Source organism: Tursiops truncatus, chromosome X (assembly GCF_011762595.2).
Source record: "Tursiops truncatus isolate mTurTru1 chromosome X, mTurTru1.mat.Y, whole genome shotgun sequence".
Classification (NCBI taxonomy): Eukaryota; Metazoa; Chordata; class Mammalia; order Artiodactyla; family Delphinidae; genus Tursiops; species Tursiops truncatus.
Window position 1 is genome coordinate 93,310,387 of NC_047055.1, and position 24,533 is coordinate 93,334,919.

Consider the following 24,533-nt stretch of genomic DNA (forward strand, 5'->3'; position numbering starts at 1 on the left):
TTTTATTTATTTATTTTTGGCTGCGTTGGGTCTTCGTTGCTGCGTGTGGGCTTTCTCTAGTTGTGGCAAGCGGGCGCTACTCTTCATTGTAGCGCTCAGGCTTCTCATTTCAGTGGCTTTTCCTGTTGCAGAGCACGGGCTCTAGGTACGCAGGCTTCAGTAGATGCGGCACGCGGACCCAGTAGTTGTGGCTTGCAGACTCTAGAGCGCAGGCTCAGTAGTTGTGGCACACGGGCTTAGTTGCTCCGCGGCATGTGGGATCTTCCCAGACCTGGGCTCAAACCCGTGTCCCCTGCATTGGCAGGCGGATTCTTAACCACTGTGCCATCAGGGAAGCCCTATAGCTTCTATTTTTAATTTGAGGAACCTCCATACTGCTTTCCACAGTGGCTGCACCAATTTACATCCCAGCAACACTGCACAAAGGTTCCCTTTTCTCCATACCCTCACCAACACTTGTTATATCTTGTCTTCTTGGTTTATTTCTAAAGGCCATATTTTAATTTGAAGTATTGAATCTCTCAAGTGCAAAGATCTTTCCAGATGTATTCACCAATAAGCATATGAAAAGGTTCTAACGGCATTAAACACAGGTAAATGGTTATTTAAGCCACAATTAAATATTCCTAAATCTCCACCCAAATGGCTAAACTTAAAAGGACCGACAATACTAAATGCTGCTAAGGAACAATGACATCAACTACAGGGCTGATAGGATTCTAAACTAATATAACCAACTACTCTGTGGGAAATCTGTTTGGCAGCATCTACTAAAGCTAAACACACATATACCCTATAACCCAGCAATTTCACTTCTGGGTGTATACCAAAGAGACCATCAAAAGACACATACTGGACCTCCCTGGAGGTCCAGTGGTTAAGACTCCAAGCTTCCAACGCAGGAGGCACAGGTTTGAACCCTGGTCAGGGAACTAAGATCCCGCATGCCACACAGTGCGGCCAAAAATATAGTAATAATTAAAAAGAAGAGGGCTTCCCTGGTGGTGCAGTGGTCGAGAGTCTGCCTGCCGATGCAGCGGACACGGGTTCGTGCCCCGGTCCGGGAGGATCCCACATGCTGCGGAGCGGCTGGGCCCGTGAGCCATGGCCGCTGAGCCTGTGCATCTGGAGCCTGTGCTCCGCAACGGGAGAGGCCACAACAGTGAGAGGCCCGCGTACCGCAAAAAAAAAGAAGACACATACTAAAACAATCATGGCAACACTTTATAATTAGTGAAAACACTGTAAACAATCTGAATGTCCACCAACAGCAGAATGTATAGACAAATAATGGTATATTTCAAATAATGACATCCTAATGAAAAAGAAGAAATTAATCAATCATCTGTTGGGCAAAAAAAGCCAGAAGCAGAGTGCATATTGTATTATTCTGTTTATATGAAATTCAAAACCAGGCATGACTAATTCATTGAAAGATATGGGTCAAAATATTGGGGGGCAGGGGGTTGGAGGAGTAGACGCATAAGGGAGTCTTCTAGGATTCTGGAAATGTTCTGTATGTTGATCTGAATGATAGTTATACAGATATATACATTTATAAAATTTTACCAAGTCACACACTTAAGATTTGTGGACTTAAACTGTATGCAAGTTATATCTCAATTAAAAACCAAAACTGGGGACTTCCCTGGTGATCCAGTGGTTAAAGACTCTGTGCTGCCAATGCAGGGGGTACAGGTTCGAACTAAGTCGGGAAACCAAGATCCCGCATTCAGCACGGCCCAGCAAAAAAAAAAAGTGAAACTGTATAGTAGGTAAGCCACTCAAAAGATAATGTCAAACTTCCCTTGGGAGTCTGAGGCACTGGTTCTCAAAGTGTGGTCCATTAAGACCCTTTCAGCAGATCCCAGAGATTATGTTTTCATAATAATAAGACATTATTTGCCATTTTCACTGTCATTCTCTCTCAGGTATACAGTGGAGTTCTTCCAGAGGCTACATGATGTATTATATCACAACAGACTGAAGGAAGAAGGCGACAGAGAATCCACCTGTTTTTCATTAGGTCAGATAAAAGATATTTGCAAGAATGTAAAACAATGTCACTCTTCTCACTAACTTTTGGAAGTTATTTTTCATAGAAGTATTATTTACATTAACTTGCAATGAGTTTTAGTTTTAAATACACACATAAAAATTTTAAATGTCTGTTTTAGTTTCTAATATAGTAATATATATCAATGGATAGAACCCCATGTTAACAAAAGCTCTTTGAGGTCCTCAATAATTATAAAGAAGTCCTGAGACCAGTAAGTTTAAGAATGACTGGCCTACTGATACACAATAAAAATGATAGGCTTCTTTTGCTACTTCTCTTACAGTGATGAAAAACAACGTTATCAACGTTTTCTCTGAAACCGTCTCTGCCAGACAAAAATCACTGCTACTCTATTTATCCGCATACTTTCATTCTCAATTCAGAAAAAAACAACCTCCCCTAAATTTTATTCCCCCTGCAGGCCACATCACTTTTTAACAGCAGTACGTTCTTAAAGCTTAATCTAGACTTCAGATGAAAACTTAACCAAACTTTAAGCTGCTCTGCCAGCCAAGAAATTTTACCCCTGGCTACCAAGTCTGTAGTCCCTAAATTCACACTACAAGCTGTTGGGCAAACACAATTAACCCACAGGATACTAAATAAAATAAAGCCCTACACACACACACACACACACACACACACACACACACACACACACACACGCGAAAAACAAGGAAAACATTCAAATTACATTATCCCTCCCTTTACCTGTCAATCCAATACTAACTCCTAAGCCTATGAACCCTTTTTTAAAACCTTTCCTATGTTCCTTTACTTGAAAATGTCTCTTCTCTACACTCCAGTTTTTTCCACATCTTTAGGGATAAAGAGAAAATTTACTAACTTTAAAAGAAAAAAAAAGGTACCTTAAGTCGTCTCTCATCCAACACCTTGGTTTTACAGGTAACTAATAACCTTTTGGGTCCTCACTGTTAAGTGACTTCACAGAGGGCAGGATTCTAAAACTAAAACACAGCCCTTCTGATTCCAAATTCAGTACACTTCCACTGACTATGTTATTTTCACTTCAAATATGAGCAGTTTTTTAAAACAAACAAAAAAACCCTCCAAAATAGAAGCCAATGGGATTACTGCAACTATTTAAACAATAACTTTATTCATCTATTTTTGTGTGTCAGTCTATTTCAAAAGCTGTAAAGTATCACCTATACAAACCATGGCGAGCCTACAGTTGACATTCAACTGGATGCCAGATTGTAGTCCCCTACATGTTGGGGGAGGGGGGTGGTTAAAAAAAAAAGGCATGTGCTTTGATAATCCACTGTTTAAGTAGTGGAGCCACATTGGGGAAACAGTCATTCTATAACCCAGATTCCTTTCTCCTGATGACCTTTCAATAGATCTCAACAGAGAGAAGCTCTCGGTGGGGAGAAAGAGTTGAAGGGGAAGATAATAAAGGTGTCTAGCTTTTTAGTTAAGTATAACATTCAGTGACAGAGAAGCTGAAGTCAAATTAGCAGCACCATCCTCATACAAGTGGAGTCCCAGGTACCTCATTCCTTTACTCCATTCCCTAAACCATTCTCTTATCTTTCAGCGAAACCCTTACAAATACTGTCTCAATTCCCTTGCTACCCAACTTTCCAACATGTCCACCATGATGCCATCAGAATTATCTTTCAGAAATAAACAACAGATCTAATTATCTCTACCTTTCACTTAAACTTGAAGGCCCATCTCATTGCCCCCAAAACAAAAGTGCCCTAACGTGGCACTAAGGTCGTCCCTTGTGCTCTAGTCTTACTCAAATTACCTTTCTAGTGTCATATCCGCAAATCCCTCTCCCCTCCCGATATCTCCAGTGTTTCTTCTACATTCTACTACCAGCTTTTCTGTAAGAACATTACACTTTCACACTTCCATTCCTCCATTTCAAGTAGTGGTGCTCAAATACTGCCCCCAGGGCACATTTGGCAATGTCTGGAGATACTTTTAGCTGTCACAGCTGAGGGGGTGGTATACTACTGGCATTACGTGGGTAGAGATCAGGGAGGAACAGGAGAGCACCCCTACAACAAAGAATTATCTGGTCCAAGCTATCAACAGTGTTGAGGTTAAAAACCCTGATCTCAAGTTGCTTTCTCTGCCCAGAAGTCTCTGCTCTAATTCACAGGGCCACCAAAATAGTGCACCTTTGAAAACCAACAAACCACACTCAACACCAAACTAGAATGATTTTTGTTTTTCTCTTATTTATTTCGGCCTGCCTTGGGTCTTCGTTGCTGCGTGCGGGCTTTCTCTAGTTGCGGCGAGCGGGGGCTACTCTTCGTTGCGGTGCGCGGGCTTCTCACTGCGGTGGCTTCTCTTGTTGCGGAGCACGGGCTCTAGGCGCGCAGGCTTCAGTAGTTGCAGCACGTGGGCTCAGTAGCTGTGGCACATGGGCTTAGTTGCTCTGCAGCATGTGTGATCTTCCCGGACCAGGGCTCAAACCCGTGTCCCCTGCACTGGCAGGCGGATTCTTAACCACTGAGCCACCAGGGAAGTCCCTCTTCATCTCTTTTACCATTCTATTTTCCACACCACTATTTAGTACAGCACTTATCACACTATATAGTCTGGCCCAACAGACATTAGAGCCTAGGAGGTAAGGATTTATCTTTATATCCCCTTGTGCCAGAATACTATAAAATGAGTTCAATTCAATCGTTATAAGATAGCAGTCACCCAGTCCAAATCCTTCATTTTACAATTTCATCTAGGTTAAATAATTTGCTCACTAACTGGCAGTAGTTACAATCATAACCCAAGCCCTTTGACCGAGATTAGAGCTCTTTACTACCAACTACACTTTCTCAATCAGGCTGAGAGAGGTTCTGACCACCTACAAAGGACAGTTCAGATTTAGACACTATCAACTGAGCCTCAGGAAACTTCTCAGAGCCACCTTCCCAGAGGCTGTTTTTGAAGAAACATAAAGAAACAAAAAAAGTGGAATGCTAAGGGGCTTCCCTGGTGGCGCAGTGGTTAAGAATCCACCTGCCAGTGCAGGGGACACGAGTTTCGAGCCCTGGTCCGGGAAGATCCCTCATGCCACGGAGGAACTAAGCCCTATGCGCCACAACTACCGAGCCTGCACTCTAGAGCCCGCAAGCCGCAACTACTGAGCCCGCGTGCCGCAATTACTGAAGCCTGCGTGCCCAGAGCCCATGCTCTGCAATGAGAAGCCACCGCAATGAGGAGCCCGTGCACCGCAACGAAGAGTAGCGCCTGCTCACCGCAACCAGAGAAAAGCCCGCACGCAGCAACGAAGACACAACGCAGCCAAATAAATAAATTAAAAAATAAAAAGTGGAATGCCAAAAGAAAAGCATGGGGGGGGTGGTACATGCTACCAGAGTTCGGAGAAAATGACGACCACTTCCAACTGGAGAGAATCAGGAAACAGTTCATGAAGATGGCTAGGTGGCTAGCCACAAAAGGGAGACAGAGTTCCAAGAGTAAAGCCACGGGAATAGGAAAGACTGGAGCATCCACATCAACTATGGATAATTTGATTACATGAGAGAACAAGAAATAACCTCAGAAAAGTAAACCAGAATTACATCAAAATGACCTAGTCTGGGTAGAGCCGACATGGTAAGAGTTTTCAGCAGTATTTGGGAAGAGAGCAGGAAGAGAAATGGAGGTACTCGAAGAACCTGATTTTTGTGGTTGTGTAGATGAACAGAAGCCAAAGAATCCTTCCATTAGTCTCCTTTCACTGATGTGATTCTTCTTCCCATGATGCACTGAGGATAACTAAGGTAATCCTCAAGTAGGAGTAATTTGAGATAGCTGACATATGGCTCAGATAATGACATCCGTTATGAGACAAGAAATACACCTACAAGCACTCCATTAGGCTTCTCCAACCCTCAGTTTAGACCCACAATCCCTCTCACCCTAGTTCAGCATGCTCCAAGTCAAAAACTCTCAAGAATTTTGGATAACTATATTGTACACTCGATACTGATACTGTATATCAACTATAGTCAATAAAAAAAGAATTTTGGGTAACTAATTGCTATCTATGTACGATGAACACAGTAAACAGATATATACAGACAGATTAAATATAAGTAAATGAGACTTTCTGTAGTCATTTCCACAGAGTCTAGGCAAACACTGTACATAGGCAGTACCCTCCTTTCATATATAACGCATTCCTGAAAATGTGATAGAAGACAAATATTTCAAAGCCAAACGATAGATTCACATGTTTCTAGGGGTTTTTCCAACTCTCAGAGTCAGAGTGAAGGAAAGTATTGTAAAATCCCTAATTACACCTCACCTTTCACATACAAGCTTTATTACATACTCGCCATACTTAATTTCCTGTTTCGTTCTAATTATTTCACTCACCACTGAACAAAGTCAACCAACATAACCAATGAGCACAACCTAACCCTGTAAGGTTAAAGATTCATATCCCCAACCAGTCCCGTCTCAAAGATATTAGGTTTGAGCTCCCCAGCTGATGCACTTTTGTTTTCCCACTCACTTATAAAAGGGCAAAATACAACTGAACTTACAAATCAACACACAAGACAGTGCTGTACAAATACAGCAAAACTGCTGAAACAGAACAGTTCTCAGGCAGGCAATACCACTCTGCAATAAAAAGACACTTGCTTCATCAGCTAATGGACAGAAGTCTGAACTTGACTTAAAGAAGTCAAGTGTATGGGCTTCCCTGGTGGCACAGTGGTTGAGAGTCCGCCTGCCGATGCAGGGGACACGGGTTCGTGCCCCGGTCCGGGAAGATCCCACATGCCGCGGAGCAGCTGGGCCCATGAGCCATGGCCGCTGAGCCTGCGCGACCGGAGCCTGTGCTCCGCAACGGGAGAGGCCACAACGGTGAGAGGCCCGTGTACCACACACACACGCACACAAAAAGTCAAGTGTATTAAGTGTATTTATAGCATATTAAAGTATTGATTATACAAAAGTCAAATATATCACAGCTGAGGACTAACATGTTTCAAGTGGAAAAGGTACAGAAGTAAGAATCAGAGCTCAAAGTTCTTGTTAAGAAATCCTTCCTCTTTATATAGACACAATTATAATATACAACTGTTACCTCCTTTCCCAGTCCACAGAACGTTTTTTGGGGGGTGGGGTGGGGAGGATTAGACTGGAACCACGACTCACAACAGTGAAAATAAAGATTACTGAGAAAATGAGATAGCTAAGAAAAAACAAAAACACAAAAACATTAATTCAAAAAAGTCTGTGGCCGGGACTTCCCTGGTGGTCCGGTGGTTAAGAATCCGTCTTCCAATTCAGGGGACGTGGGTTTGATCCCTGGTCGGGGAACATGTTTGATCCCACATGCCGCGGGGCAACTAAGCCCGCACACCACAACTAGAGAGAAGCCCTCTTGCCGCAATGAAGACTCGACGCAGCCAAATAAATGAATTAATTAATTAAAACAAGAAAAGCCTGGGGCCTTTTAGTATATATGTGAACCATCCTTAAACCTCAATAGCCACCAAAGAAGAAAAGCAACAAATGCATAAAATGAAACAGGCCAAAGAACAGTTAAATTATACTCTCGATGTTACTGCCACTGGCAAAGAACAGGAAGCCCCTTTGGAGATTGAAGAAACAAAGCAACAGAAGTGGGAAAGCATAGGAAGTGTATGGAGAATCCTGAGTCAAGTGAATGGAGAACAGGGGAAAAGAAAATTTTAAACGGTGGGAAAGTCGGAAAGTTGTATTAAAACCAACTTCATGATGAGATTTTTGAGCAGTATTTACCAAAACAGTATCTAAAAAAGGAACAGCGGAGTGAGGAAGGACCCCAAAACGGTGTCTTTAGGCAGGATGAACAAATGGCACACTCTGAAGTCCTGAAGCAGAAGTGGAGGCAGAGGACATGAGGAAACATGACTTAGTAAACTGATTAACTGATAAGAACCTTTGATCTAACACACATCCAACATCTAATAATACGGTTACTTCTACATGATGGAATTATTAGAGGTGGGGTTTGTGTGTTTTGCTCTTTGCTTTTATTCCCTTATGCTACCCAAACTTTTTCTTAATCGAATAGATTACAATAATCTCACAATCAGACAGAAGTTATAAAGAAAAAGTATATAACATCTTTAGAAAGCTTTCTATCAAATAATAAATTGGTTTAAGTATTTAATGAAATAGTTTGATAATGCCTCTTTCCAATTTAGCTTTCCTTTAACATGAGTATCAAACACCACTGCACTGCTTTCCAAATGGTGCTCTTTGTCCCCAGACTCTAGCTCTAAAGGGTTTGTGGAAATTAATTTTTAAACTCCTTCTAACCAGTATGTATGACAGGGACAATTGTGTTTTGCTCACCTTGTGTATCCCTGTTACCTGGTACAATACCTAGCACGTAACAGGCATTTAACAAGTAATTGTTGAATTTAAAACAAAGTACAAAATAAAGATTCAAGAAAAATTAAACAAAGTGATCAGCCTGATAAAAAATAGGATATGCTGGATTTCGTCTCTAAACCAGTAATTCTCCAAGGGTAGTTCCATGCTTGGGAGCTTGTTAGAAATGCACATTCTTGGGCCCCATTCCATACTTAATGAATCAAACTGGGGGCAAGAGCCAGCAATCTGTTTTAACAAGCCCTCCAGGTTTGAGAACCACTGCTCTAAACCAGGGCTGCCAAACTATGGTCACAGATTAAATCTAGCCTCCTGTTTTTGTACAGCCCACAAAATTGAGAATGGATTTCACACAGCGTCACTTACAATCAACTTGATGACAGGGAATATGAACTTTAAACCCCAAATAGGCAAAATACTGTATTACTGGCCTCCCCCGCCATTCTCTTCTTCTCATTAGACCTAAATTACAATTAATTGTACTCAACTATCATTATATTTTGAATTTCATCAATGAAAAATTTACCTAACAGCCTCGATTTTGCCTCTTAAGACCGCAAAGCCTAAAGCCTATAATATTTACAATCTGGCCCTGTACAAGAAAAGTTTGCTGATCCCTGCTCTGAACCCTGACAGTGTTATCAAGGAGAGCAACCAAATCTTTCTACACTACCTTGATCAGGAATACTCTGTTAGGCAGAACATGGGTCTAACACCATATAATTTCCCTGTCCAAGTTAATCGAGTAGACTTATGTAGAAGTTCTAAGTAACCAGCTAAGAAAAAAGACCAGAAAAGAGAGATGTAACCAACAACCTAAACTTACAACTCTCAGTAACCACCAAAGTCAGTAGGAAGGAAATGAACACAATAGGACAGGAAAAAGAGGTTTCTCCTACTCCTTTTTCTCTTCCTAAATTTTCTTCTTCCCACTTCACAGGTAGGTAGCTGAAGATGGGATCCAAGACTTACCAGCTCAAAACTGTCCCAAGGAAAATAATTCCTTCGATAACGGTTGGCCAATATGGGTCTAAACTGTTCAAACCATACATGATTGATCAGTTACAGAAAGGATAAACAGAAAGGGGCTATAATATTATGATACAAGCCGTTATAGATATTAGAAATCGAACATTCCCCCACATTTTGCCTTTGAGGCAAAGTTATTGTTTACAATGTTATCGTGGGGTTTTTTTGTTGTTTTGGCCGCACCGCATGGCATGTGGGATCTTAGCTACGTGACCAGGGATGGAACCCATGCCCCCTGCAGTGTAAGCGTGGAGTCTTAGCCACTGGACCGCCAAGGAAGTCCCAATAAACAATGTTATTCTATGCGCTCTGTACTACATAAAGGTAAAGGACAGAATCCCTGACCTTATTTATCCATTATTAGGAAGAGATTTAAGTGTGAATTATATGAGTGACTACAAAGGTCATGGAATTCAAAGAATTTAATAATTAACGTGACTTGTTAGATACAGAAATAGCTTCACACAGAAGGTAGTCTATGTACACTATCTTAGTGAAGTTACTTCACCTCGTTGAGCCATGTTCCTCATCTGAAAAACAAGGAGTTTGACTAGATCTAAGATTCCTTCCAGGACTGCTCATCGTAAAAGGATTATTAGGTCAAGTTAAGTGACTCCAAGTAATAAAGAGAATTAGAAAAAAAAAAACCAAAAGACATAGAGAAATCATACAAGAAAATGATGAACTGAACGTCCAACAAATAATTATTGAATGTCTACGTGCCAGGCACTTTCTAGGTGCTAGGGATATGTCAGTGACTTAGGATCTTGAGTCTGACCAGACGGATGCCACCAACCTAAAAGAATCTGGAGAACAAATTTAATCAAAGCATCTGAACAAAATAAGTAAAACAAACAGAAAAACACACAAGCAGTGCAGAGATAACTGACAGAATCAATACAGAAAAGGAATGGCAGGAGGAACAGGTGACACCAGAGTATGTAGTTACTGGCCCCAAATTAAAAGCATCGTTAAGTATGGCTATTTCTAAAGCCAATACTAAAAGAATCCATTTCTACTGTACTTGACATTTGGGCTCACTAGAGAAGGCTGGCGTTCATAGGAAATTCTATTTAACTTATTTTAAAAAGATGAAAGGTAAAAGGAAAGTTCCATCAGCTTATACCCAAACTAGTATATTTCTTATAACAACTTAATTCAGTCCCCTTCTATGAAGCACAATAAGGAATGACAAAATTAGAGCTAGGAAGGACTTTATAGAGACCAGCTAGTCCAATGGCCCTCACTTCATATAACGTAAGCTTCTAGACAACAGTAATCTCTAGGACAGTGCCTGGCACAGGGTAGATACCCAATAAATATTTGATGAAAAGGAAACTAATGCCTTAACAGATATTAATAATGTTAGTATTAGAGCTGGAACCCTAACTCTAAGATGCTCAGTAAGAGATAATAAATAAATGTGTGTGTGTATAAACTCAGAATCTCAGATCTCTTTTTCTAAAATAAATTGCCAAAAAATAACCTAGCTGCTCATCAGAATATTTTGAGTTTTTTAATTAAATGCCCAGTTCCCACCCCAAACCTACTCAATTATAATCTCCCCAGAGTAAGACCTAAGCAAATACATTTTGAAAAAGCTGCACAGGTGATTCTGATACACAGCTGAACTAGAAAATTACTGTTAGACAGTGTCTGAAAATAGAATTAGAAACCCACTGGCTATCAAATGCATGTAGAGTGTGAGAGTGTACTGAAGCCCAAAAGGTTAGCACAGGCACACTGAAGAATAAATTTAAGTGAGATATCTCGTCTTAATAGTATGCCTTTCCACACCGTATTCCTTAAAAGCATGTTACATTGATCATTACTTTCCACTCAACAGTAATAACTGAATGGTAAATTCAAACTCCAATATACATAAATATTAGGCATTTCATGACTTCTTTTTTCCTTATGACAGACTTTATAACATAGAAAATAGGACAGTGATCATTAATTTAACAGAAAGATCTCTGACAAATCTTGTGCCACATTAAGAATGCTCATAGATTCTACATTAGCAACCCCCCAATATAGAATTTAGCACAACAGACCAAGGAAATTAAGAGAAACAAACACCAAATAAAGATGTTATTACTATTTCATTCATTCCATAAAATTACCAACCAATATTGCAAAAATGCAAAATAAAACCTTTCATTTTGAAAACTTTTTGTGAAAATTACACTGATTTTAAACTAAACTAAATAAAACTCAGAATTCTCAAATTGAGATAATAAAAATTCACATGATACTAAATGTTCACTTATGGGATATGATTTAAATAGATCACTGGGAGAGAAATGTCTAGATTTTGCATCTTTTAGGAATGTTAAGTTGCCTTACATTATTTTAGTCATAAACAGACCCACCAATTAAACTATCAACCTGAACATGTTGGGAGACATATGGAAGGGGAAGAACCTGTTTGCTGCGAAGTTTTAGCATCTCCCTTGGTCAATCAAGATATTTCCCAAATTGCAAACTATTACATTTTTATTAAAATTTTAATCTAAAGCCTCTCTGGTACAGGAAACAAAGCAAAAGTCCTCATTTTTTAAAAAAAATAGTAATCAGTGTCATTTCACTAACATGGCAGAGCAGTCGAAGCACCACTGGTTGAACCTGACAGACCTTAGTCCTTTATCTGTTTAATGGAAATAATATGATCCACATACAGTGATAAATGGAGTGTTTAACATAGTGCTGGCACATAATTAAAGTCACCAAATGACAATTGTAGTGATAACGGAAAACAGTTGAAGAAAAAAACCATCTTATTTATTCACTGGAAAGTTCAACAAGAACATGCTAACAGCGATAACAATAGTTTTCAACCCTGACTGCATGAGAATCAGCCATAATCCTTTTATTTTTTAAATTAAAAAAAAATCTTTATTGGAGTATAATTGCTTTACAGTGTTGTGTTTTCTGCTGTATAACAAAGTGAATCAGCTATATGTATACATATGTCCCCATATCCCCTCCTTCTTGCGTCTCCCTCCCACCCTCCCTATCCCACCCCTCTAGGGGGTCACAAATCACCGAGCTGATCTCCCTGTGCTATGCAGCTGCTTCCCACTAGCTATCTATTTTTACATTTGGTAGTGTATATATGTCCATGCTACTCTCTTACTTCGTCCCAGCTTACCCTTCCCCCTCCCCGTGTCCTCAAATCCACTCTCTACATCTGCGTCTTTGTTCCTGTCCTGCCTCTAGGTTCGTCAGAGCCATTTTTTTTTTAGACTCATATATATGTGTTAGCATACGGTAGTTGCTTTTCTCTTTCTGACTTACTTCACTCTGTATGACAGACTCTAGGTCCATCCACCTCACTTCAAGTAACTCAATTTCGTTTCTTTTTATGGCTGAGTAATATTCCATTGTATGTATGTGCCACATCTTCTTTGTCCATTCATCTGTCAGTGGACACTTAGGTTGCTTCCATGTCCTGGCTACTGTAAAGAGTGCTGCAATGAACACTGTGGTACATAACTCTCATAACCCTTTTAAAATACACCGCTGCCCAGGGCCCATACCAGACCAATTAATAAGTCTCCGGGAATGGGACGCAGGCATCAGTATATACTTTTTTAACCCCCACCCCCGCCCAGTGATTCTAACATGCAGTCAGGGTTGAGGTCCAACACATTAACCCTTTCGCAAGTATTAATGTTAGACTCTATGTTAAAATTAGAAAAGAATTTAACAATAAATACGATACCTTTCCAAGATACAGATCCTCAAAGAACTAAAACCCTGTTATCCAATTTTTTGGGAAAAAAATTTCAAGATTCAGAAAACATACCACCAATAGGGGAAATATAACCTGATTTAAACAAAGTTTGGTTCAATATTAAAATTCTGAAACTTAAGTACAAAAACAATGTTTTAAAATTGACCCTATGAAACAAAAAATAAGCTAAAAGAATGCTTGCTATGTCCAACTAATCAAGAACTTGATGACTAGCAAATTCACGAGAAACATCCATTTTCAAAAACTAAGCAGCATTATTAATATCATATCAGAAAAATTATCTTTCAGGAGATATTCATAAAATCTCTCATCCTCTTGAGATGTCAGAAAATTTATTTCAAGAGTCTGGAAGAAAAAAGATCCAAAGTAAATCCTACTGAAGCATTCCACTGATAAAACAAGGAGACTATGGAACACCAAGAGATTCCAATAATTTGGTGAAAGGTAAAATCTGCCCTTCAAAGCTACTTTCTAAGGAATTTAGATTCTCACATGTACGGTTCTTGGTGTTATTTAATCCCTCCAGAAATTTTCCTTCTCAGAAACTACCAAGGTCAGCAAATAAAAGGAAGAAAAGGCATGAGAACATTAAAATAACACGTTAAAAATTGCAAATTAAGTGTTCATGCAAAAAATATTCAAAAAAGGCAGAAAAAATACATATAGTTCAAAAGTCTTATTTTTAAATGAGAGAAAACAAAACATAACATGCTATCAGAAACATTTCGAGTTTGCCCTTGGTACACCAATCTCAAATATTTCTGGTTTTCACTCAAATCCAAACACTGTTACAAGTATGACAAAGCACATGGGTTATAAAATTGAGAAAACAAATGTTGACATCTCTGTGTATTTAACACGTAAATCTTTCAGAACTAGGAAGGCATTTGCTGAAACCAAAATGGCAGCCCACTGAATCAGTAGACCAATGAGATCTAAAAGAGTTTGTAGTCTCTATTTTTAAGTTCAAGTATACGGATTAAAAAAGCCAAGCTAGTCACGGTTAACGAATCCTTACCATATAACCACTAAGAATAGAGAATGAGCTCCAAGAGAGGTTAACTATCTGCTGAAAAGCTTCCTAATCTAAAAAACCCCGAATTCTTCCTCAGAAGTTAAGGTTTACAAACGTTATATAGACTTAGACTCATGGGTTTCCATGAAACTCATGGGTTTCATGGGGACTCATGGCTACAAATATATTTCCCTCCCCTCAAAATAAAGCATAAAAATTTAACCTAGAACTCGCTCAGTTAAATTCAAAGACTGTCTGTAGAAATTACACACACCTGTAAACTGTACGATGCAAAATCCAATTAACGTTATAACTATGGACTTCGCAAAAAAATAACAAGCTTAATTTAAGCAGCTTCAGTTGAAGATCTTAAAAGTCACTGTGTAAGTTCCAGTCGCCCCAAAAATCCATACAAATATTGCAAAACACGTATACACCTGCTCCATAACTCTTTAACTTAATATTTCACAATGAATGAAAAATAAACCGTTTCTCAAACCCGAAGCGTCACATCACAAGAATTTGAAGGCTTTATCATTAACAAACTCGTACATACTAATATTCTTTGCAGAAACAGTTAAAAATAGAAAGGTGGTCGGTCCAAGCTCGCTTGGAAGCGATTTCTGCCTCAAAACATCTTTCGCGGCTTTGGCCCTCCGTAAATAAAAGAGGGCGAAGGAAGCGAAGGAGGCCGATAACCCGGAACCCGGCTCCGGCTCCCAGACCACAGGGCCCAGGAGAAGCTGCGGGTTATCGCAGGAGGGCGGGGGGAGGCGGACAAGTCGTCGGGCCCGATAGCCAGGCGTAGCCGAGGCCTAGCTCTACGGCTCCAAATCACTCCACCTCAGTAATGGCGTTTGGTGTCAAGTAGAACGAGACCGGGAAGGAAACCGGCCGCGAGCCCGCCGAGCGCCGGGCTGCAAACCCTGGGACCTGGGGGCGACGAGCCCCCGGCGCCGACCCGACCCCGGACTGCGGATGCGGGGGCTGCACGCCGCGCCCGGAGACTCCATCCTCCGACGCGGCCCCAGACAGGACGGGAAGGGGGAGGAGGAGGAGGGACGGAGCCGTCAGCCATTTTCCCTTACAGTCCAAAACACACAGACACGCTCCCGGGACGCCGGCTGGGCATGGAACGGAGCCCCGCGGCCCGCCCCGCGCCGCGCGCGCCCGCCCCGCCCGGGGCCCAGGCGGGAGAGCCGGGAAGCCCCCAGCCCGGCCCGCGGCCGCCGCGGGAGGAACCGCGCGTACGCACACCCCCCTCGCCCTCTTCCCTCCCCTCGATCCAGCTGTTGGCCCCGGAAAAGCGCGTAGTCCCGGCGTGGCTAGCTACCCACCGCACGACACAGGCGTCTTCTCTTCAGAAGCAGGACACACAGAAGCGGCAGCAAGGCTCAGTCCCGGGACAAGGCCGACCGTGGGTGCATCCCAGGCCCAAGGGTGACGGGCGACAAAGTGTGTCGAGAGGCTGCAGGCGTAGGGACCAGGGGGCTGCACAGCGACGCCGGAATTCGCTGCTCGCCGCGCCCGCCCTGCAGCAGCGGTGGCCGCGGCCGCCTCCTCCTCCTCCTCAGCCGGCGGCGGCCCTCTTCCCCCTTCTCGCCTCGGGCTGGGGCTCTCTCTGAGCGCAGACGGGCTCCGGGCGGTGCGTTTCTCCTGCGTCACCTCCTCCTGCTCCTCCTCCCGCAGTGGCGGCTTCACCTTCCACTGGTCGCCGCCTCTGTCCCCGCTCCGGGCCTGGTCGCTTTGCGGCGGCTTGCTCCTCGCTCCCGGCGCCGAGCAAAGCACCGGGCGCTGAGGCGGCCGCCTCCCGCGAGGCCTGTGAGCTGAACGGGGAGGGGCTCCGCGCGGCAGAGGCCCGGACGGGCCGGGTGCAGGGAGGTTGCGGCTCCGGCGACGGCGGAGACTAGCTTCCGCAGCCGCGGCTGCCCGTCCTCCTCAATATGGCGGATCCGGCAAACCAAAAAAAAAAAAAAAAAAAAAAAAACACAAAACCGCTCGGCCAGTGGCAGCGGCGGTAGCGGTAGCAGCAGCAGTGGCGGCGGTGGAGGCAGCAGCGAGACGGCGCAGACTCCCACCGGCCCCAGCACCGCCCAAGGCCCTGAGGTTCCCCGCCCCCGTCGAGCCCCGCCCCGCACGAAGCCCGCCCGCTCTAGGCCCGCCCCGCACCAGGCCCGCCCCTCAGCCCTCCTCCTCCTTCTCCTCCACCCCACCCCCCTTCTCCCTCACCTGCTCCTTATGCTCCCTCTCGTCCCCCTCCACCCGGGGCCGTCTTCCGCCAGGGAGGAGTGGCGCGTGCGTCCGGGAAAGCCGGGCCAGGCGTGAGACGCTTGGAATTCGGGGAGCTGGGGTGGGGGAAGGGACGAAAATGCGGAAAAGATTTTTCAAGCAGTACTGTTTCTTTCGGCCGGCCCCTCCAGGGTCGCACTACGGCCAGGAACTGTGTTTCATACCCCTCGCCTCTGGAGCAATGTGAGGGCAGAGGCGGCACCAGGGCGGGCAGAAGTGGGGGAGGGGAGGCCCGAAAGGATCTGGCATACCACGCCGGGGAAGGAGCTGGGAGGTCGGGATTGGCAGGTTGCGTGGCCAAGATAGAGTTAATCGCGCGAGCCAGAGTCGCGTCGCTCAGAGTTTGACTTGGACCGCCTGTTTTTGTTCCATTGTGTTCCGGCGCCCCGCCGCCGAGTGCCCGGATGATGACGTCACCAGCCTCCCCTTTTTCCGGGATTGTGGGGGGAGGGGTATCGGATCTCGATGCCACGCGCTGGGCGGTCGCACCCGCGGTGGCTGGGGGTCCCGGCGGCAGAGCTGACCCTCGTTACGTGTCCTGTGAGCCGGCCAGGCCCATGGGGCGGGTACCTTGGTGTGTGGGGGGGCAACGGTGCGAGGTGCTGAGGGCCGGCCACCTGCTCCTCGCCGATAGGGAGAAGGTGTGGCTCTCTCCTGCGGCGGGAGGGGGGAGTTGGGAGTGGGGGACCTTCTCCCTCTCCAAAGAAGCAGGTGCTCTGAGAAATTCATTCACGTGATTCTGCAGCACCCGCACCTGAAAGCACTTGGGTTCCTTCACAGCCTGTGACCGACCACCCTTTGGCCGTAAGAGCCTTAAAACACAGCAGCAAAGAAAAAATTATAAGGTGCCACTGATGGCATAGCCACTAGGCAGTACTAAATGTACCAAGATTAGCCTCTTTTTGCCAAATCATTAAGACAATACAGTGTTAGAACCCGGAAGGGCTTTATGAACCCATGACATCCATTATGCCATGGACTATTTTCTACATGTTTATATTCCAACGTGAAGCCTATCAAGCTAATCTCAAATAAATGGAGTGCAAGGAACAATACAATCTCGGCTGCCCAAATGAAGAGAAAAGAAATGCAACTCCTAATTTAAGCACGGATATCCTTTTGACATAAAAATGCTTGTGGACACCAAATTGCATGCAAAATCATAGCAAAACCCTATAAAACATTTTGTGTGGAACAGAGTTGGATTTAGTTACGCTATAATTATGTTACTTTGTAGTACAAAGTTGTTAAAATGGAATCCAAACTAGGGTAACACTGGGAGAGCACAATGATACCAGTATCTTAAATTTTGAAACCACTTCCCTATATAGTAGTAGACTATACAAAGTTTTCACCATAAAAATCACCTAATAAGGTGTCCAAGACACAATTCATAGGCCTAATAATTCACACCACATTTTATCTTGTTTTTGTAATTATTTCCATGAATGGCTTGTCTTCTCCACTAGCTTATGAGCTCCTAAAGAGTAGACTACCATCCATGTACACTGTAAGTTTGCTAAGTGCATGGTTGTTTTATTTAATCCTCAGAACCTGCCCGGTGAGATAGCCAGAACATATATTACTATCACTGAGTCTAGATAACAGAAAGGGTAAATGATTTGCCCATGGTCACCAGACAGGATTGGTAAATGTTGAACACAGGTCTTTAAACCCTATCAAAAATGCACCTTTAAAAGGATGTCCCCTCTCACCAATTGTATTCAAGATTGTACTTGTGGCTCACATGAGGGAAAGAAAAAGAACTGTAAGGCATTCAGGTAAGAAAGGAACGATTAAACTACTTCTATTTGCAGATGACATGATCTTGTATATAGAAAATCCTGGGGAATCCAGTATAAAAAACTATTAGAGCTAATAAATGAGTTTAGCAAGGTTGCAGGATATAAGGTCAATACGTTAAAAATCAATTATATTTTTATGTACCAGCAATAAACAATCTGAAAATGAAATTAAGAAAACAATTCTACTTCCAATAGCATCAAAAAGAATAAAATACTAATGAATGAATTTAAGTGAAGGACAAGATCTGTATACTGAATACTACAAAACATCATTGAAAGAAATTAAAGACCAAAATAAATGGAAAAACAGCCCATGTTCAAGGATTAGAAGACTTAATGTTGTTAAGATAGGAGTACTCTCCAAATATATCTTCAATCAGCCCAATCCCTACCAAAATCCCAGCTGGCTTTTTAGCAATAAGCACATGAAAAAATGATTTACATCACTAGTCATTAGGGAAATGCAAATCAAAACCACGATGAGATGCCACTTCACACCCATTAGGATGGCTATTATCAAAAAATGGAAGGGGCTTCCCTAGTGGCGCAGTGGTTGAGAGCCCGCCTGCCGATGCAGGGGACACGGGTTTGTGCTCCCGTCCGGGAAGATCCTGCTTGCCGCGGAGCGGCTGGGCCCGTGAGCCATGGCCGCTGAGCCTGCAAGTCCGGAGCCTGTGCTCCGCAACGGGAGAGGTCACAACAGTGAGAGGCTCACGTACCGCAAAAAAAAAAAAAAAGGAAAATAACAAGTGTTGGCAAGGATGTGGAGAAATTGGAACTCTTGTACACTGCTGGTGGTGAATGTAAAATGATGCAGCCACTGTGGAAAAGTTTGGCAGTTCCTCAAAGAACTAAACTTAAAATCATCATATGACCCAGCAATTCCACTCCAAAGTATATACCCACAAGAATTGAAAGCAGGGACTCAAACAGATACTTGTTCACCCACATTCTTAGCAGCATTGTTCACAATAGCCAAAATGTGGAAACAATCCAAATGTTCATCAACAGATGAGTGGAAAAACAAAATGTGGTATAAACATACAATGGACTCTTAGACTTAAAAAGGAATGAAATTCCGATACCTGCTACAACATGGATGGACCTTGAAAACATTATGCTAAGTGAAAGAAGCCAGACATAAAAGGTCACATATCGTATGATTCCACTTAATGAGGTACCTATAATAAACATTCATAGAGACAACAGGTAGGATAGAGGTTACCAGCGTTGGGGGGAGGAGAGAATGAAGAGTAATTGTTTAACAGGTACACTGTTTGTTTGGGGTGATGAAAAATTCTGGAAATGGAAAGTGGTGGTGGTTGCACAGCATTGTGAATGAACTTTAAGCCAATGAATGGTACACTGTAAAATTTCACGTTATATATATTTTACTACAATTTATTTTTACAGTGGGAAAAAATCAGTTTCATATGCTTTAGCCTATAAGCTATAACCCCACCAGTAGTTCTAGGGGGACTTAGTCTATCAAGTCAAGCTCACCAGCAACTCATTCCTTCCTATGCTCTGTGGAGCTACCCAGAGTGCACCGTGGCTCCCAGGGTGGGTGTGGCCTACAGGACTGCCCACTTTTGACACCTTCCACTCAGTTAATGGGATAGGAGATGAACAGTTCTAAGTTTAAAGAATAGGTTCAATGTCACAGTGCAGCTCCTCAAAATCCATATAGTCCAGGCCTTCCTTCTTATGTCTTTTGTTTTGGTTTCTCTTTTCTAACACCTGTCCTTTAGCTTTAAAACTAATTTTTTACTTCCTGGTTCTGACTCGGTAGAGCAAAGCCTTATTATATTACATTTCCTCATAAAATTTCCCAATGCACTCTTATTTTTCCCCCCAGAAAAGCTTGAAAGTATATTCATTTTTTACGAGTACACTTACCTTAAAAAATAGACAGAATTTCCTGGATAAGTTGTCATTATTTAATACTTTCAGGGCTACACATTTCAAAGTTCTGAAGACAAGTGTTAAATGCTTCATACCTGCAGAGACGTCTTCTGGGTTAATGGCTAAGCTAATATAAAAGAGGAGGGAGCTTTGATAATATGTCCCCTAGAGAAGGCTTTGTGGCTTGAATGGAATGAGGAAAGTCCACAATGACTATTTTTAACATAAAAATATGAGAACTAAGAATCTGAGGAGATGGTCCCATTTCATCTTCCTTCATGACAACAGGCAGAGGATGTAGCTAGGGAGAACAAGGTACAACATAAAAGATCTCAGCTGATAACATGCTAGTGCTCAAGGATATTCAATTGAATTTTAGACACCAGTGCCTAGAACAGACATGCTTAAAAATAGCCTGTCCATCCTGCTCTGAGAGGATCTCTCTGAAATGGACTTATTCCCAGCTAAGGACTTGGACACAGTCCAGGGTGTTATTTCACTTATTTTACTCTAGAGCTTTTCGATCTCTTGGGTTTTATTTAGATTTTGAAGCGTTCTATTTCATATATTTTATGTAAACCACCACAGTGCAAAATAATCTGATCCTTTTAATTTGTTTTTACTAGCACAGTCTTGCTTATTTCATCTAGACCAAAGAAGTACATATTTTCCCTGTTGGAGAGTAACAACCATGCCTCTGGAGAAGACAGGTGAATTGCTTTAGAGTGACTTAGGGCTGCTAATTATGCCTCACTCCTGCCCTTATGCTAGCTCTAATAAACTCAGCGCTCCTTAACAGTGGTATAGCTCAGCTCTGTCCACGTGTCTGTCCAGAAGATTCCAAATTTTCCAAGTCTTACTTAGCTAAAATATATGATTTAAATATGGACCTGCAAAGTCAGCCTGATTTTCTCAACCATTTTCACAATCAAAACTGCACTGCAGTCACCCAGCTCAACCATTTGGTAATTCAAGTCAGACAGCAAGTTAAATTCTCACTACATGCAGCCTGGTGAAGCTTCAGCTCCAGTCTTGCTTTCTGCCTTAGCACACCTTCCAAATCTCTCAGCCAGCCTGGAAGTTTTGTAAAAAGGCAAATTTTCAACCAACTCTTCCTTTTCCTTGTGTTTCTTCAAAGTCTACTCTAGTTTGGAAATATTATTGCTTATCCCAGAAAAAAGTCAACACTGTTAAGCTCTAAGGCTCTGATCACCAATTTCAACATGTATGGGGGTCGGGGGGAGGGTCTTTCCCCACATCACCAACTAACAGTTCTCCGACACCAACTGGGTGTCCTACCATTCAACCCAATTCTGACACTATCCATCCAGAGACAGCATCAGATCCCACAAGTTAAGGGCTCAGTCCCACAAGACTGCCCTCCACCTCAGATGCCAATTGCAAGTCCAGGTTGTCACCTGTGCTTCTTCTGACCAACCAGCTACAGATTGGAGGTTCCAACGACCCCCCTCCTTGGGTTACAGGTTAAGGGCTCAGTCCTACAAGACTGTCTCCTCTCCCCACTTCAGAAGCCAATCAACAAATCCAGAATGTCACCTGTGCTTCTGAGGTAATGGCTATAAATCACAGAGGTTCCTACAACACCCTCCTTGGGTTTGATTAATTTGCTAGAGCAGCTCACAGAACTCAGAGAAACATTTTACTTATTATATCACTGGTTTATTACAAAAGCACAAAACTCAGGGACAGCCAGATGGAAGAGATGCTTAGGATAAGGTACGGGAAAGGAGCATGGCGCTTCTATGCCCTCTCCACGCGTGCCATTCTCCCCGAATCTCTGCGTGTTCATCAACATGGAAACTCTGAACCCTCTTTTTCGGGGAGGATTCATACCATAGGCGTGATTGATTAGCTTAATGGCCATTGGCAATCTATTCATTTCTAGTACCTCCCCATCTCTGGAGGTTAAGGGGTGGGACTGAAAGTTCCAATCCTCTAATCACATGGTTGGTTTCCCTGGCAGCCCCCATCTTTAGGTGCTTTCCAAAAGTCAGTCACCTCATTAACATAAACCCAGTTGTGGTGGAAAGGGGCTTGTTATGAATAACAAGACACCCATTTTACCTTTATGGCTCTGAAGCAATAAAGTTTCAGGAACTGAGGACAAGAGACCAAATATTATGGCAAAAGATGCTCCCATTGCTCTTCTGGCTCAGGGAATCCCAAGGATTTTGAAAGCTGTGAGCCAGGAACCATGGACAACAACCAAACATATATAAGAGAAATATATTTTGGTCATCTGAACAACAAAATGTATATATTTCTTATAAATCACAATGTCACAAGCTTATAAACAAATATGCTCATTTGCTACTAATTCATATACTACAGCATTATTAATCTGAATCTTACTAAATTAAAACATGGTATTCAGACAGAAACTGTCTAGAATTTTATGCATGCCCTGTCATTGGAGGAATGAAAAAAAGGCATTAGTGACATCAACAGTATAAACAAAATTATGAGAGAATTATCTACAATCTAGTTTCTCACTACAGTTGTTCTGAACATGTTAGAAAATTCTGTTGAAATACTAAACTCCTAAATCATTCTTACTTATTAAAGTAGCTTCTCTAAGGCATTTGAAACCAGCATAGGAATGACTTGAATGTTCTGTTCCACACAGATCTTTCTAGAGTAAAGAATGAAAGGGCAAGTTAAAGAGGGGCCCCTGGGTGACTGTACTGCAAGCTACCAAAGTTTGAGATTCACTTCCTTTAGGACTTCTAAGACAGAATTCATCTGTTAAGAAAGATAATATATACTCTAGTATATAATTATATTATATTTAATATATAATAAAAATGTTATTTCTCTGAATATATTCTGCAAATCAAACTTTTCACAAACACACAAAGAGGCTTACTTTCAACCAAAATTGGTGAGGTTTTTAGCTTTGTTTTTGCTTATTTATTTTTGTATTTTAAACATTGTATTTTTTTTTTTTTTTTTTTTTTTTTTGCGTTACGTGGGCCTCTCACTGTTGTGGCCTCTCCCGTTGCGGAGCACAGGCTCCGGACGCGCAGGCTCAGCAGCCATGGCTCATGGGCCCAGCCGCTCCGCGGCATGTGGGATCTTCCCGAACCGGGGCACGAACCCGTGTCCCCTGCATCGGCAGGCGGACTCTCAACCACTGCGCCACCAGGGAAGCCCTAAACATTGTATTTTTGACTGCTAGAAACAGCTGTTTTTGTCTTGGCTCTTAGGTATATTTTTTTCCACATTCTTTTAGATAAGATTTATTCTTTTTAGAACGCAAACAATGATTTGTCAACTACTGAGCATCAATTCTTTCTCTTCTCAATTTTTTTTTTTTTTTTTTTCAGTACGCGGGCCTCTCACTGTTGTGGAGCACAGGCTCCGGACGCGCAGGCCCAGCGGCCATGGCTCACGGGCCCAGCTGCTCCGCGGCATGTGGGATCTTCCCGGACTGGGGCACGAACCCGTGTCCCCTGCATCGGCAGGCAGACTCTCAACCACTGCGCCACCAGGGAAGCCCCTTTCTCAATATTTTTAGGCTCATTTCAGGACCTCTTGCTTCCTTTTTAAAAATTAATTAATTAATTTATTTTTTATTTTTGGCTGCGTCGGGTCTTAGTCGCAGCACATGGGATCTTCGTTGAGGCATGTGGGATCTTTCACTGCGGCGTGCAGGCTCCGCATGGCGGTGCGCAGGCTTCTCTCTAGTTCTGGTGTGCGGGTTTTTCTCTCTCTAGTTGTGGCATGCAGGCTCCAGGGCGCGTGGGCTCTGTAGTTTGCTGCACAGAGGCTCTCTAGTTGAGGTGCGCGAGCTCAGTAGTTGTGGTGCGCGGGCTTAGTTGCCCTGCAGCATGTGGGATCTTACTTCCCTGACCAGGGATCAAACCCGTGTACCCTGCATTGTAAGGCGGATTCTTTACCACTGGACCACCAGGAAAACCTCTTCTTTTTTTAATTTTAATTAAAGTATAGTTGATTTATAATGTCGTGTTAAGTTTCAGGTGTACAGCATAGTGATTCAGTTATATATATATATAGAATCTGAAAAGATTCTTTTCCCTTATAGGTTATTATAAAATATTGAGTATAGTCCCCTGTGCCATACAGTAGGTTCTTGTTAATTATTTATTTTATATATAATAGTGTGTATATGTTAAGGACTTCTCGCTTCTTTCGGGGGTTGACCACATAGTGCAGAGGACATCACAGCTCTGGTCTTGGGATTGCAGACTCAAAATAACTGTTTGCGGCTGTGTTGCTCACTTAGTTTGCTCAAGGACTGGAGAGAAA

The 24,533-nt window shown here is 42.7% G+C and overlaps 1 protein-coding gene across 6 annotated transcripts in view; it reads right to left on the reverse strand.

The window, feature by feature from the left end:
- USP9X (ubiquitin specific peptidase 9 X-linked) overlaps positions 1-16,215 on the reverse strand; it is a 126,754-nt gene extending 110,539 nt beyond the window's left edge. For 2 of the 6 annotated variants that reach the window (XM_004312589.4, XM_019943513.3), the window contains exon 1: positions 15,582-16,208. The gene's annotated coding sequence lies outside the window, so the exon portion shown is untranslated. Of the gene's footprint in view, positions 1-15,581 lie in introns of all 6 variants that reach the window. The other 4 variants (XR_012329224.1, XM_033849996.2, XM_033849994.2 and 1 more) reach the window with 4 other exon arrangements.
- Between the last annotated feature and the right edge of the window lie 8,318 nt (positions 16,216-24,533).